The sequence below is a fragment of the Ambystoma mexicanum genome, chromosome 7q, assembly GCF_040938575.1.
Source record: "Ambystoma mexicanum isolate Mex_15411 chromosome 7q, UKY_AmexF1_1, whole genome shotgun sequence".
Lineage (NCBI taxonomy): Eukaryota > Metazoa > Chordata > Amphibia > Caudata > Ambystomatidae > Ambystoma > Ambystoma mexicanum.
In genome coordinates, this window is record NC_090941.1 from 446,566,694 (window position 1) to 446,580,362 (window position 13,669).

Genomic DNA, 13,669 nt, shown 5'->3' on the forward strand with positions numbered 1-13,669 from the left:
ATACGGGGCCACACCCACCCGATGCATCTCTCTAGGTACGCCCTCGGCATCCGACATGCAAGCAAGCCCACCGATTACCTGTACTTTTTGTTTTGTCTGCATTCATTGCACGCTGGCACCGTAACGGACTTTCTGCACCCCATTCTACTAGGCCACCAGTGGGGATTCAGGGCACACTCCCACACATCACTGTTGACCTGGGCCCTCCCTATTGGTTGTTTGATATCCAATAGGCATCTATCCATGCACCCAGCCCCCACGCGTAACGCCAGTGCTGCAGCAACGGATGTTTCCCTTCCGCATTCTTCTTTGAACTTGCAGCGGAGTCACTTGCCTGGTTCGCTTCCAGCCCACAGCGGCTCTCCCCTTTCGCGTTTGTTCGCCAGCATCAGAGCTTCATTCTTCAGATGACCAGGTATTCTCAACATCCACCTGTTGATGCCTCCCTGAGAGGCCCGATTATACAGCGTTAGGTCTGGACATGGGAACGCTCATTCCCTGGCTCATTTCCTTTTCGTTCTTTTTCTGCCCCATAGTTACGGCTTCAGAACGCCACAGTGGGGACGTTCCAATTTGATGGTTCTACTGCAACCGCGATACCCTACAAGACACAGGGTCCGCACCTCTTTCTCAGGTGGTCTCATTTCGAGCCAGCACACAGAAGGCGCTACACAGGTAATCCCCGTCGGGTACCCTGCTCAGTCCTCCCTTTTACTGTGCCACTCATCGCTAGCCCTTACATTTTATCATTACCTAGTATTTTCAAACATTTAATGTACATATCCTTTCCTCAGGGTCCAGGCACAAATAATTCTTCCGGATTCATGGATATCTACGACACACGACCATTGTAGTCTGCCTGGTGTCATTGCACGTCAACTAGCACATCCATTACATGTACCAGTAACGGCTCACTTGAAAGTGGTTCTACTTTCCAGCACTACTATAGGTAAGCGCTTTACAGCCCTCCAAGCTAGAGCCATCCTCCATTATGTTCGTGCTCCTTTTCCCCCCCTCCCCTTTTCTTTCCCCTCCTTTCTTGCATTCCCTTCCACTCCCTCTGCTTCCCACACTATGTGGGATTGTTGAGCCCGTGGGAGGTGGACTGGGAACCCATGTGATTTATCTTTGAAGGGGACCTTGTGCCATTATCTTTATTTTCCCAGGGGGACTCATCCGCACCCTGCCAGAGAATCCCCTGCTTTCAGGATATTTTGACATGGCACTTGAGTTGCTTTGCAGACATGACTACATTCTTAGGTCTGCTACCAGACAACGGCATCATGTCTACAAAAAATTCTTCCTTATAGCACAATTGTATATACCTTTCCTTACACCAATTCAATTCAATATTCTATCTTTCTATTACTAATTTCCTTTTCTAAATCTTTCCATTTTTTATAAAAATCCTCTTTTCTTCCTCCTTTTCTACAACACAAGGTCCTGCTACTTCTGCCCTGATGAAGGCGGAGCATTTTCTTCAACTGTGAAGAGTATTTTTTCATTCATTTCTCTCCGCCGAAACGCATTGCTGATTAGAGGGGATTGGAGGTCCTCAGAAAAATACCCTATCTGGTTTGGACCCCGGACTTTTTTGAAGCTCCTCTCAGTTCTTTCTTCCCCGGTATGCGTTGGCAGACCCAATCCCAGTTTTTAATACTTCTACCTTGGGATTTCACCTTTTATGAATATGACCATACATTTGAGAAAAGTTTTTTTCATATTTCAGGTTTTCAATTTGTTGGAATAACACAGTCAGAAATTTTGTATTGACTTCCAGAGAAACGTCATTATATTTTCTATTCTTGTCTGTACAGGACGAATTGAGTACTAAAGTGACAAGGAATTTTTGTTTATGCTTTGATTTGCTCTGTTTTTTATACCTTTGTTTCGTTTCTCTTTGTTTCATTTTTTTTCCATACATGCTTTGAAGGATTTTATATCAATGTCCCCACATGGTGGGTTTCACTACATGCACAATCTTTTTGTATAAAATGTTTTTTCAATCTCAACAAGTTGTAATGTTTCCTTTGGGTATTTGTTTTGCTATATACAAGTATATGTAGATGTTTATAAGCTATGTGGTTGTACAGGTTTGGACCGGGTAAATGGTTCTAATTTATTTACACCATACATGGGCCAATCCTTTACGTACCAGCACCTTTCTTTTTAGTCAATATGAGTCCTTCTCGCCCCCTACTGGTACGCCACGCCAGGGTCAGACCGCTGCCACGATATAGTGGCCCTTTCTTTGCAATATATCAACAGGGTAATTCATGGAATTTCGCACAAAAGTGGCTCACACGGCTGGCGCACAGTGTCCCCGTGCGATACACTGTGCCAGCCGCGTGCGATAAAATCCATTTCATCGCACAGCGTATTCATGGATTTCAGCCTCCAAAACCAGCCGTGGCGCAGAGTGGCACAGCGACCCTGCAGCAGCGGCAGTTACGCCCCCAAGAACGCCCTCGTGCAAGGAAAAGCCATCAAAATTCCCAATTCATCGCAAAGGGCTGCGCTAACCCTGGACCAGTTCACAGAGCTGCCAAACGCCAAGCGGGGAACGTGTATTTCAGTGGTTTGCGGGCAGTTTCACACGCGATTGTCCTGGGTACATGTACATCAGGGGTGCGCGTGAAGTAACACATGGGATTCCATCAGGGCATGTGTATTCCAGGGGTGCGTGGGAAGTATCACACGCAAAATCAGCAGGGTATGTGTATTTCAGGGGTGCGCGAGAAGTATCACACGCAATTCCATCAGGGTGCGTGTATTTCAGGGGTGCGCGGGAAGTATCACACGCGATTCCATCAGGGCACGTGTATTTCAGGGTTGCGCGGGGAGCACTACACGTGAATAGGCCGTGTGGGTCCTCCCAGGTGTTCCCTCTACACCCTCCACGGCCCCTGCAGCCAGCCCACATCACAGGGGACTACCCTGCACCCCTGCTCATGTCCCGCAGGCAGCCCATCCACCATGGCCATGCCCCCCAGCCAAGCCACATGTCACCTTGCACTACTGATCAACAACGCATGTCTCCCAGCACCCTCACCCCCCATCACTGTGGGGCACCTGCCAGCAGGCCCCCACACATGTCCAACTCATGTCCCCCTGCACCCCCACCCCCCAGCACTGTGGGGCACCCTCCACCAGGTCCACACTCATGTCTCCCAGCACCCCCACCCCCCAGCATCCAGGGCCACCCTCCACCAGGCCCTCACTCCTTTCTACCACCCCCCCACACCCACTCACAGTGCGATTCGCCTGTGTACATGTATATCAGGGTTGCGCGTGTAGTCTGACACGCAAATTCATCAGGGTACGTGTTTTATGGGTCCGTGTGAACTTCCACATGCAATATCAGCAGGGTACGTGTATTACGGGGTTCGCGGGAAGTTCCACACACAATTGCCCTGGGTGCGTGTATTTTGTGGTGCGCGGGAAGTTCCACACGCGATTTCAGCAGGGTACGTGTATTCCAAGGTGTGCGGGAAGTACCACACGCGATTGCCCTGGGCACGTGTATTTCGGGGTGTGTGGGAGGTTCCACACGCGAATTCAGCAGGGTATGTGTATTCCAAGGTGCGCGGGAACTTCCACACGCGATTGCCCTGGGCACGTGTATTTCGGGGTGCATGGGAAGTTCCACACGCGATTTTCCGTGGTGCGTGTATTTCGGGTTGCGCGTGAACTTTCACACGCGATTTCAGCAGGGTACGTGTATTCCGGGGGTGCCGGGCAGTCCTACACGTGAATTGGCCATGTGGGTTCTCCCAGCTGTTCACTCGACACCCTCCACGGCCCCTGCAGGCGGCCCACACCACAGGGGACTACCCTGCACATGTCCCGCAGGCAGCCCATCCACCATGCCCATGCCCCCCAGCCAACCCACATGTCACCTTGCACTACTGCCCACCAACACATGTCCCCCTGCACCCCCACCCCCCAGCACCCATGGGCACCCTCCACCAGGCCCCCACTCATGTCCCCCTGCACCCCCACCCCCCAGCACTGTGGGCCACCCTCCACCAGGCCCCTACTCATGTCCCCCTGCACCCCCACCCCCCAGCACTGTGGGGCACCCTCCACCAGGCCCCCACTCATGTCCAACTCATGTCTCCCAGCATCCCCACACCCCAGCACTGTGGGGCACCCTCCACCAGGCCCCCACTCATGTCTCCCAGCACCCCGACCCCCCAGCACTGTGGGGCACCCTCCACCAGGCCCCCACTCATATCTCCCAGCACCCCCACCCCCCAGCACTGTGGGGCACCCTCCACCAGGCCCCCACTCATGTCTCCCAGCACCCCCACCCCCCAGCACTGTGGGGCACCCTCACCAGGCCCCCACTCATGTCTCCCAGCACCCAGCACTGTGGGGCACCCTCCACCAAGCCCCCACTCATGTCTCCCAGCACCCCCACCCCCCAGCACTGTGGGCCACCCTCCACCAGGCCCCCACTCATGTCTCCCAGCACCACCACACCCCAGCACTGTGGGGCACCCTCCACCAGGCCCCCACTCATGTCCAACTCATATCCCCCTGCACCCCCACCCCCCAGCACTGTGGGCCACCCTCCACCAGGCCCCCACTCATGCCTCCCAGCACCCCCACCCCCCAGCACTGTGGGGCACCCTCCACCAGGCCCCCACTCATGTCTCCCAGCACCCCCACCAGCACTGTGGGGCTCCCTCCACCAGGCCCCCACTCATGTCCCCCAGCACCCCCACCCCCAGCACGGTGGGGCACCCTCCACCAGGCCCCCACTCATGTCCAACTCATGTCCCCCTGCGCCCCCAACCCCAGCATTGTGGGCCACCCTCCACCAGGCCTCCACTCATGTCCAACTCATGTCCCCCTGCACCCCCACCCCCAGCACTGTGGGCCACCCTCCACCAGGCCCCCACTCATTTCCAACTCATGTCCCCCTGCACCCCCACCCCCCAGCACTGTGGGGCACCCTCCACCAGGCCCCCACTCATGTCTAACTCATGACCCCCTGCACCCCCACCCCCCAGCACTGTGGGCCACCCTCCGACAGGCCCCCACCCATGTCTCCCAGCACCCCCACCCCCCAGCACTGTGGGGCAACCTCCACCAGGCCCCCACTCATGTCTCCCAGCACCCCCACCCCCCAGCACTGTGGGCCACCCTCCACCAGGCCCCCACTCATGTCTCCCAGAACCCCCACCCCCCAGCACTGTGGGGCACCCTCCACCAGGCCCCCACTCATGTCCAACTCATGTCCCCCTGCACCCCACCCCCCAGCACTGTGGGGCACCCTCCACCAGGCCCCCACTCATGTCTCCCAGCACCCCTACCCTCCACCAGGCCCCCACTCATGTCCCCCTGCACACCCACCCCCCACCAGTCAGGGGCACTTGCCAGCAGGCCCCCACACATGTCCCCCAGCCAACATTTCATCACAATCTAGATCCCTGGGCCTTATGGGCAGCCTCCAAATACCAAACACCCACCTGAGTATTGCATCCACCCACTTAGAAATGGCAATTACATGATACAACCCCAATGGCAAGTTTGTAAATGAACACATGTCCCTCACATACACACAATGGGTGTCAGTGAATGTCAAAACCCATATCATGATATGCATGAAACCAATGAGATGATACTACACATTGAAGTTTGAAGAAAAAATATGTTTTAAAAGCAACATGAATTGAATCAAAAATAAACAAACGAACATGGGAATTAAAAAAAAGAAAGCAGCATGTCCGTAAAATAATGTAAAACCACAAATCATAATCCAAAGGAAAGGTGTCCAAAGTCACAGTTCACAAAAGTAAATCCAATGGAAAATTAAAATCGAAAACCATTGCTCCATGGGTAAATGATAAAAAAAAATCGAAAATCCAACAGTCAACTATATACAGATAAACAATCCAGGGTCCATGATCCCAACAGAAGAAATGAAACCTATCTAATAACACTACCTAATAAAAAAAACGATATACAAAAATGTGGCCCATTGTCCAAAAGGTCCAAAAAAAATGCAAAACCAAAGGAAACCTAACACTAACTACAGAACTATTTACAAGGGCAGCGGCCCAGTCCGACGGCTCACTTCGGGATGTTCCGGGCCAGGGCATCATCGAACTCCTGCTCAATGTCCCGGAGGCGGTCCTCCTCCATGGCCCCGAGGGTCCGCAGGGCCGTCGACATGTTCACCTCCAACTCCCTGCGGATTGCCTCGAGGCACTCGGCCCGCATCAGGTCCCACCGCATGGAGTTCTCGGCCCTGACCATCGTGAGCCGTGCCTCTTCTGCCCGCTCCGCATCTATGGCGTGGCCCAACCGCTGCCACACGGAAGACACTTCCCATCCTGGGTCCTCCTGCCCTCTGGCCGATGCCTGCCCCTCCGATGTCGAAGGCCCCGAGCCATCATGGCTCCCACCTGGTTGCTGCTGCTGCTGTGCCTCTGCCCGTGCCCTGGCTCCTGCTGCCTGCACATCCTCCACCGGCTGAGGTGCAGTCGTTGATGTGGCCACACCAGCTGGACGTCCGATTCCCGACTGTGGCAGGGATGCCTCCTCCACTAGCCTGGCCGCACCGTCAGAGGCAGCTCCACAGGGCATCCAGGTGACTAATGGGTGGGAAGATGGCACGGATGATGACTGGTGCATAGGGGGTTCAGTTGAGGAGGGGGTCTGAGCAAGCCCCATCAAACGGAGGAATCCGGCCTGGGTGACCTGTCCCAGTAGGCCGACGCGGTCAACGAGCCATTCGAGATGACGTGCAGTCTCCTCATGAGAAGACTGCAGGTCACCTCGCATTGCCCGTTGACGCAACGCCACACCAGTCAGGACAGGCTCAACCAGGACCCGGATAGCCACGTCCGCAGGCAGAGGAAGGCCAGTTGTTGTGAGCTCATCCCCTGCCTGAAAACGGGTCTGGACGTAGGCATCCCTGCTGGTGCAAGATGATGCAGTGATGGGATCAGGGACAGGATTGCACACAGGCACCTCCGCGGTGGCCTGTGCTGCCTCCTGTCCCTGGTCCTGTACTGCACCACTAGCACCAGTGGAATCCCCACCTCCAGACCCCGTCTCTGTTGCTTGCACGGCCTCCTCCTCCACCAAACCCCCCCACCAACATGGATGACTCCGTGCCATCTTCCCCCGTTGGGCCCTGTGGGGTCCCAGCTGCCCCTTCTGCTGTTGAGGAGTCCAACTCCGACCTCTGCCTCTTGGACCTCCCCCCGGCAGCTGTGGCCTGGGACGCGGCACTGAACTCCTCACTCCCCGACGAGATCACAACCTGGGAGGGGAGCCGGGCCTTGCGTCTCTGGCTGGCGGTGCGATCCCAGCCGCTGTGCTCCACAGCACCTTCTCCGCCCTCTTCATCAGTTGATGCTGCAGACAGGGAGAAATAAAACACAGGCATCAGGGCACTGTACAATGGACACATACACACATGACAGTTGTACATGAGTGGCATTGGCAAACCTCAGACATGGCATCACAATCGCCAACACACATATCATTTCAACTTGCACACATGCACCATACCACAGCCATATCGCAACTGCCAGCACCATCCATACACATACAACAGCATGAGCAGGCAAAGGTGTGCCACACATCACATGCAACACAGGGAGTGCACTACACATGTACACACACCACCACACTTGCATGCATGTGTACACCTCTGCCAACTGTCGCTGTGTTCAGATCGGCATCCATGTCACATCTGCCAATCAGGCTTCCACATCCCGCTGTCACATGCATCCATGTTGCATCACTGTTGCACCCTTGTCAAATACACACACATGCACATGTACACAGTGCTGATACATGCAGCTGAAAACAACATCCATGTGTGACATCACGAACATGCCTACTTACTTACACATTCATCCAAACATGTGTGCCCACACAACTGCATTTGGCATGCAAGCCTACACACCCAAGCACCATCCATGTCTCACACATGACAGCCCTCGCATGTGTTAGCCTCACGGCCCTGTACACCCCCACTCATACTTGGCCCCATACAAACACATGTGCAACCTGCACACTACTGGCACATCACCACACGCACAGTTTACAATCATGATGCATGTACACTTTCCGCTTGACTCCAGACGGGTCTGCCTCTGAAGGACCTGGACGTGGAGCGCTGGGGATATGCGTTCCTAGGACCCTCATCTGATCGTCCGACAAGTGGCCCCGGCACCCCTTAGCATCCGCTGCCTTCAAGAGGCGCCGGGCCTTGTTGAGGGTCCTCCCAGCGCTTCTTGACATGTTGGAAGTCGTGGACTGCCACCCCCTCCGTGTTGATGGCAGTCACGATGTCCGTCCAGATCCGAGTCCATCCTTCCTTGTCGGCGCGCAAACTTACGAAGAGGGCATCATACTGCCCCAGGACTTGCTCCACCAGGACACAAACTTCGGTGGCAGTGAAGCTTGTGCCCCTCTGCCTCTCTGGCCGGGGGGTGGCAGTGGTGCCAGATGTTGCAGTGCCCGACATGACAACCCCAGAGGCAGGAGTGGGTGGGCAACTGGGTGCTGGGGTTGGGCTTTTGAGCGATGGAATCCCAGTCGGGAGTCTTTGGTTCCAGCAGGGGTGGTCACAGCAACAGCACCCATGGCTGATGTGCAGGCAGCAAATGGCAGGGCACGTGGGCAGCAGGTAATCAGGCAGCAGCAGATGGCAGGTGGGAGCGTGCTCGGGCCTCTGGGGAGCAGTAATTCGGCCTTCTGGGCAGGAGCGTGGTCTTCCGTGTGCTTACGCGTGGCCAGCTTGATACGGAATGATTTGGCACGTGAAAATCCAGCACGTCTGCGTGTAATTCGAGTAAAGGGCCTTAGAACCTAAGCGTGTCAGCACATGTACGCGAATTCATTGGCCCAAAGTCCACCAGCGCGTATGCGCGTCTGTGATGTGCGTGCGCGGGCATTTCCCTATATACGGGTGCATGTTACACGTCCAATGACTGCACGTCAGAGTGTCAACTCGTGTAATTGGAGGATGGGGCCTTAGCGCGTACACGCGGAAGTGACGCTGGACGTGTGGGCATGTTTAAAAGGTACGTGTAGAATGCCATTTCCTTGTACGTGCTTTTCGTGGAGAGCGAGTGGGTGAAATCTGTAGTTCTTGTTGGTTCACACGCCATTTACTTCACGACGTTCCAAGTTCGTACTCCCTGTTACCTCTTACAGCTTTTTGTCTTCTTGTCTTTTTCCTGGGCCTGTTTCCTCAAACAGCGTTCACTTCTCCTGTTGTCCTGTCTCCTCAGACAGCGTACAATTCTTCTTTTGGCGGGGGTGTTGCCAACGCGCACACGTGCGTATTTTTCACGCGATTTTTCCACGCACGTGGTCTAGGAGGGGTTGTGTGCACATTATCTCCCTTTTTCGGGGTGCCTGTGCGTTGCGTGACCCGTCATCTTCCCCCAGGGGTCACATACAGCCTTGCTAGAGCACTAGGGTACAAATTCCATCTAGTACCCTACCCCTTTGACCCCCATTTGCCCAGGACAATAGTTTACTGCAACTCCCATACGCACAACAACATCAGTGCCATGGCTGGGAGGCAAGCACGCGGTAAGGGTGGCAAAGGTGGGCGAGCCACAAGAGGTGGTCGTGGTGGATACGGTAGGGGACGTGTGTTAGGGAGAATTCTCTGTTTAGGCTGAATTTCCTAACCTAGTGAGTCCCCCAGCAGCTTTGCAGGATTTCTGGAGTTTGTTTTTTCCATCCTGCCAAGAGTGAGACGCTTTTTCTCCCACTCTTGGACATGAATGTGTGTAATTCCTTTAAATGTCAATGTGTTCTATGGGCTATGGGGTCTTTTACTCCATAGGGTCTTATATGTTTTTCTATGTGTGTTACACCGCACCCTACGTGCCGTAACACTGGGGCGTCCAAGCGGACCTCCATCATAGACTCCATACCCGGGGACTGACTACTGTCTCCCCGGGCATGTAAAGTCACCATTGGCTTTACTAGACCTAAATTTACTAACAGAACTAGTACAAACCATGCTATTGTGGACGTACTAGTAGGGGTAATTCGATTACTCCTGGGTTTGTTATTCGAGGGGGCACTGTCCCGTCCCCCCTCGTCGAGTTTTGGCTGGTGGCAGTGGAAACTACTTGTTATGTTCGACCCCGAATATAACCCTATGGGATTCTTCCCATTGTTGGAGATTGATACTTTTTCTCGTTAGTCTCTAACATACCACCGGTCTACTTATCTTAAATAAGTCTATCGGATGGTATTTTCTGCCAGAACTCGGTTTTTAAAATGGCGTCTGTGTTCATCTCTGTGACTCCTAAACCAAAGGTTGAGCCCTTTGTTCCACTTTTGGCGGGCTTCTCTACAGGGACCCTCCAAAGTGGTGCCATTCTGTCTGGGTTACCACAGGGGTGTGGGAGGGGGTTTAGGCACCCTGGACCGAGTTGCCTTGCCAACTCCGGTCGCACTCTGGTGTGATTGGCCCAAGTGGTGAGCCTCCCCGCTCACCACTTAGCGTGTGTTGATTGACAGCTAGGCTGAATGAATGGGGGTTTTCTGCATAAAAGCAGGGCTTTTGGGACTGGATCTTCAGAAGTCGCCACAGGACCTAAGAATCCGACGAGGGTAAAGCTGAGCCGGCCTGCAACGACGACACCTCCGGTGGAGCCCTGCTGAACCGACTCACCACTTCCCGACAGAGGAGATCTCCCTGCCGGAGAGTCTCTTCCCCTGACTGGTGGGAACAACCAGTCTCTTTTGCTTTTTCTTCGCCTCAGGACGCAGTGGTCGAATTGCCCGTGCAGAGCACCTCGGCAACCGGATAGCCACTACCCCTGTACCACGACCAAAAGGTGGTGCCTTGTGACGGAGCACTCTGCGGCTGGTCTCTTCCCTGGTGGTGCAACGATCTTCAACTTTCCTTCGACAACGAGATCCTCTCTTCTCTTGGCAAAGACCGAACGTGCATCCACCTCCAGGAACAACTGCCCCCACCGGAGCTGTCTCTCCACAATCAAGGTACTGTGTCCGCCTGGCTTCCCTTGTTGCCGGATAGAGTGAGGTGTCTTAATCCTCGCCTCTCCATAGGGTCGCCTCCAAGCTTTCTCTAGCGTGTTGTTCTGAACTGGTCCAATCTGCCGATAACAATTTGCTACAAAGACTCGAACGCATTTCCACTAAGATTCTTTTTGGGACATATCGCCTCACCTCTCTCAGAGTGGGCCTGGCCTCTGAACTTTATAATCTATCGTGGTTCTTGTCTTCTTGCCTTGCATTTGTCCGTTAAGTATTGGAACCGTGTTGATTTCGTAACCTGCTTATTTTTCTCTCCCGTCCTAACAAATACTAGAGTGCCATCTAGGTTGAGGCATACACCTCTGTCTGCAAATAAGTGATGCTGGTAAAACCTAGACTTGTCGAACTATTGTTAGGAGGATTGATCTTTTTCTTCGTAGAGTAATTGTAATTGAAGTGTTTGCCGTAATAGTGCCAGAGTGTTTTCTATAGATGTGTCGTTATAAATAAATACCTTTATATCTTTACACTGAAGCCTTGTTGCGTGTTTGCTAGTCTTACTGTGAAGAATTGCCCTATGATGTATACTCGACATACTGCCTAACTCTTCTTGAGGGAAGTCTGACTGCTCAGCCACAGCTACCAAGTGATTCTGTGTGGTACAGACTGCTACCAAGTGGGTTTACTGCCATCTGTAGTCCTAAATCTTTTGCAGTGGTCCCAGAGGGAAATGCACAGGTTTCCGCCTAACAACGTGGCCAGAACTTACAGGGTGCCCCTTGCCCCCATGTGTGGGTGACCAGTCAGGGACACCCATGCCCCCCCCTGGTTGAGGGTAACGTGGCTGACACCATCCCTACTCAGCCCTTGTTGGACCAGCCCATTGTGGCACCAGACCTGGCACTGGGTGACTCCATGGCTGACTTCCAGGTCAGCAGGTCTAGGCCAAGTGTGGCGGTGCACATTGGTGTCACCAGCCCACGTGGATCAGGGGCAGCTATGTCATCTGCTGCCCCGAGTAGGCAGGGTGGGGAGGCTGCAGGGGCAGCTGCGGCTCCATCCACCCCAGCTCTAAGTGTCCCAGCCAGGACAGTGTCGGTCCTAGTCCATCCTGCTGATGTTCCCCCTGACTACATCACACTTCAGCTAATGCCTGCACCAAGTCCCATGGTGAGTGTTCATTCCCACACTCCTAGTCCACAGTCATCCGGGGCTCCTGCCCCTAGTGTCCAGAGCGGCGTAGGACACTCAGTATCGCCACCAGCTTCCAACCGGAAGAGGAAGAGTGCTCGTCCAGTACAGGCTGATGCCCCAGACACGGCTACACAGTCCGGCCGACCAAGGAAGCCCAGCTTCAATCAGGTCGAACTTGATGCACTTGTGGAGTATGTGTCCGCACATGACAGCGAAATGGTGATTACTGCAGGATGCAAGACCACACCTGCACAACGTCAGGCACACTGGCAGACCATTGCGGAACTCATAAGTGCCCTTGGATTCGTGAGGCGCACAGCTAATGATTGCTACAAGCGCTGGAATGACCTTTTGCGCAGGGCAAAGAAAAAGCTGGCCTCAAGTCATGCCGCAACTCTAGTGACTGGAGGTGGGTCTCCGGCAGAGGACATAGAACTCACTCCACATGAGTATGTTGCTGGGACCTACGTCACAGAGGAACAGATCCAAGGCGTGGGAGACCTGCCAGATTACAAAGCATTGTCCGGTGAACGCACATGCATGTGTGTGTCATCCATGTGCATGGTGTGTGTGTGAGTGCTTCTGATTGAGTGCCAGGTGAGGGGGGTGTGCCTGAGTGGTTTGGGTCACCCATGTGCTTCATCCAATACATTCTGCGCACCAGGATTTGGGTGTTTCAGGATCCCTTGTGGCAACAGTAGACATTCAGCCCAACCTCACGGCAGTTGCCCTTGAATAGTCATCTTGCCACAACATAGTTGCATGTTATTCTGTGTTCATTCAGGCTGATTGTCTGCATTCCACCACTTTCACTAGGCATTTCTCAGTCCTATTGTCACATGTGTGACATGGCTAGGGTACATGCCATCTGTGTGATGGCATGTGTCATGTATGTGTATTGGACATGCCAATCACAGGCCAATGTGTGATGGCACTGCTATGCAGCATGCAGCAAATGTGTTGGTCTTCCATCTTGGTGTCATCAATGTGTGCCATTTGCCTCCCCTTCATACCCAGTGACAGTGTATGCATGGGAGGGTTATAGTCATGTGGTACATGTGTCAATGAAGTACTGTTTCTGTTGCTTCTCAGCCCTAATTGTGTTCCATGTTGCTAATGCCTGGTCCCATTTCTTTTCTTTCATGTCTTTGCAGGGGATGACGCACTTGATACTGCTGGGGTTTTGGAGATGGTGCAGACCCAGGAGGGGTCTCAGGCCTGACCGGGCACCAGTGAGGGACGTGGTGTGGTGGTGGGTGAGAACCCACACTTGCTACAGGCCGTCATCTCAAGGGGTGTCTCTGGGTGCACCTCCCGTGAGCTCTATTCAGGTGTCGATTCGGATGATGAGACCTATGTGCTGTCGCAGGTAAGTGTTTCTAGGAGGGATTCTGTACTGTCCAACCCACCTGCACCAGGGGTAGAACCCTCAATGGGGATGTCAGTGTTGGTAGGTCTGCCTTTGGTGGTTACGGAT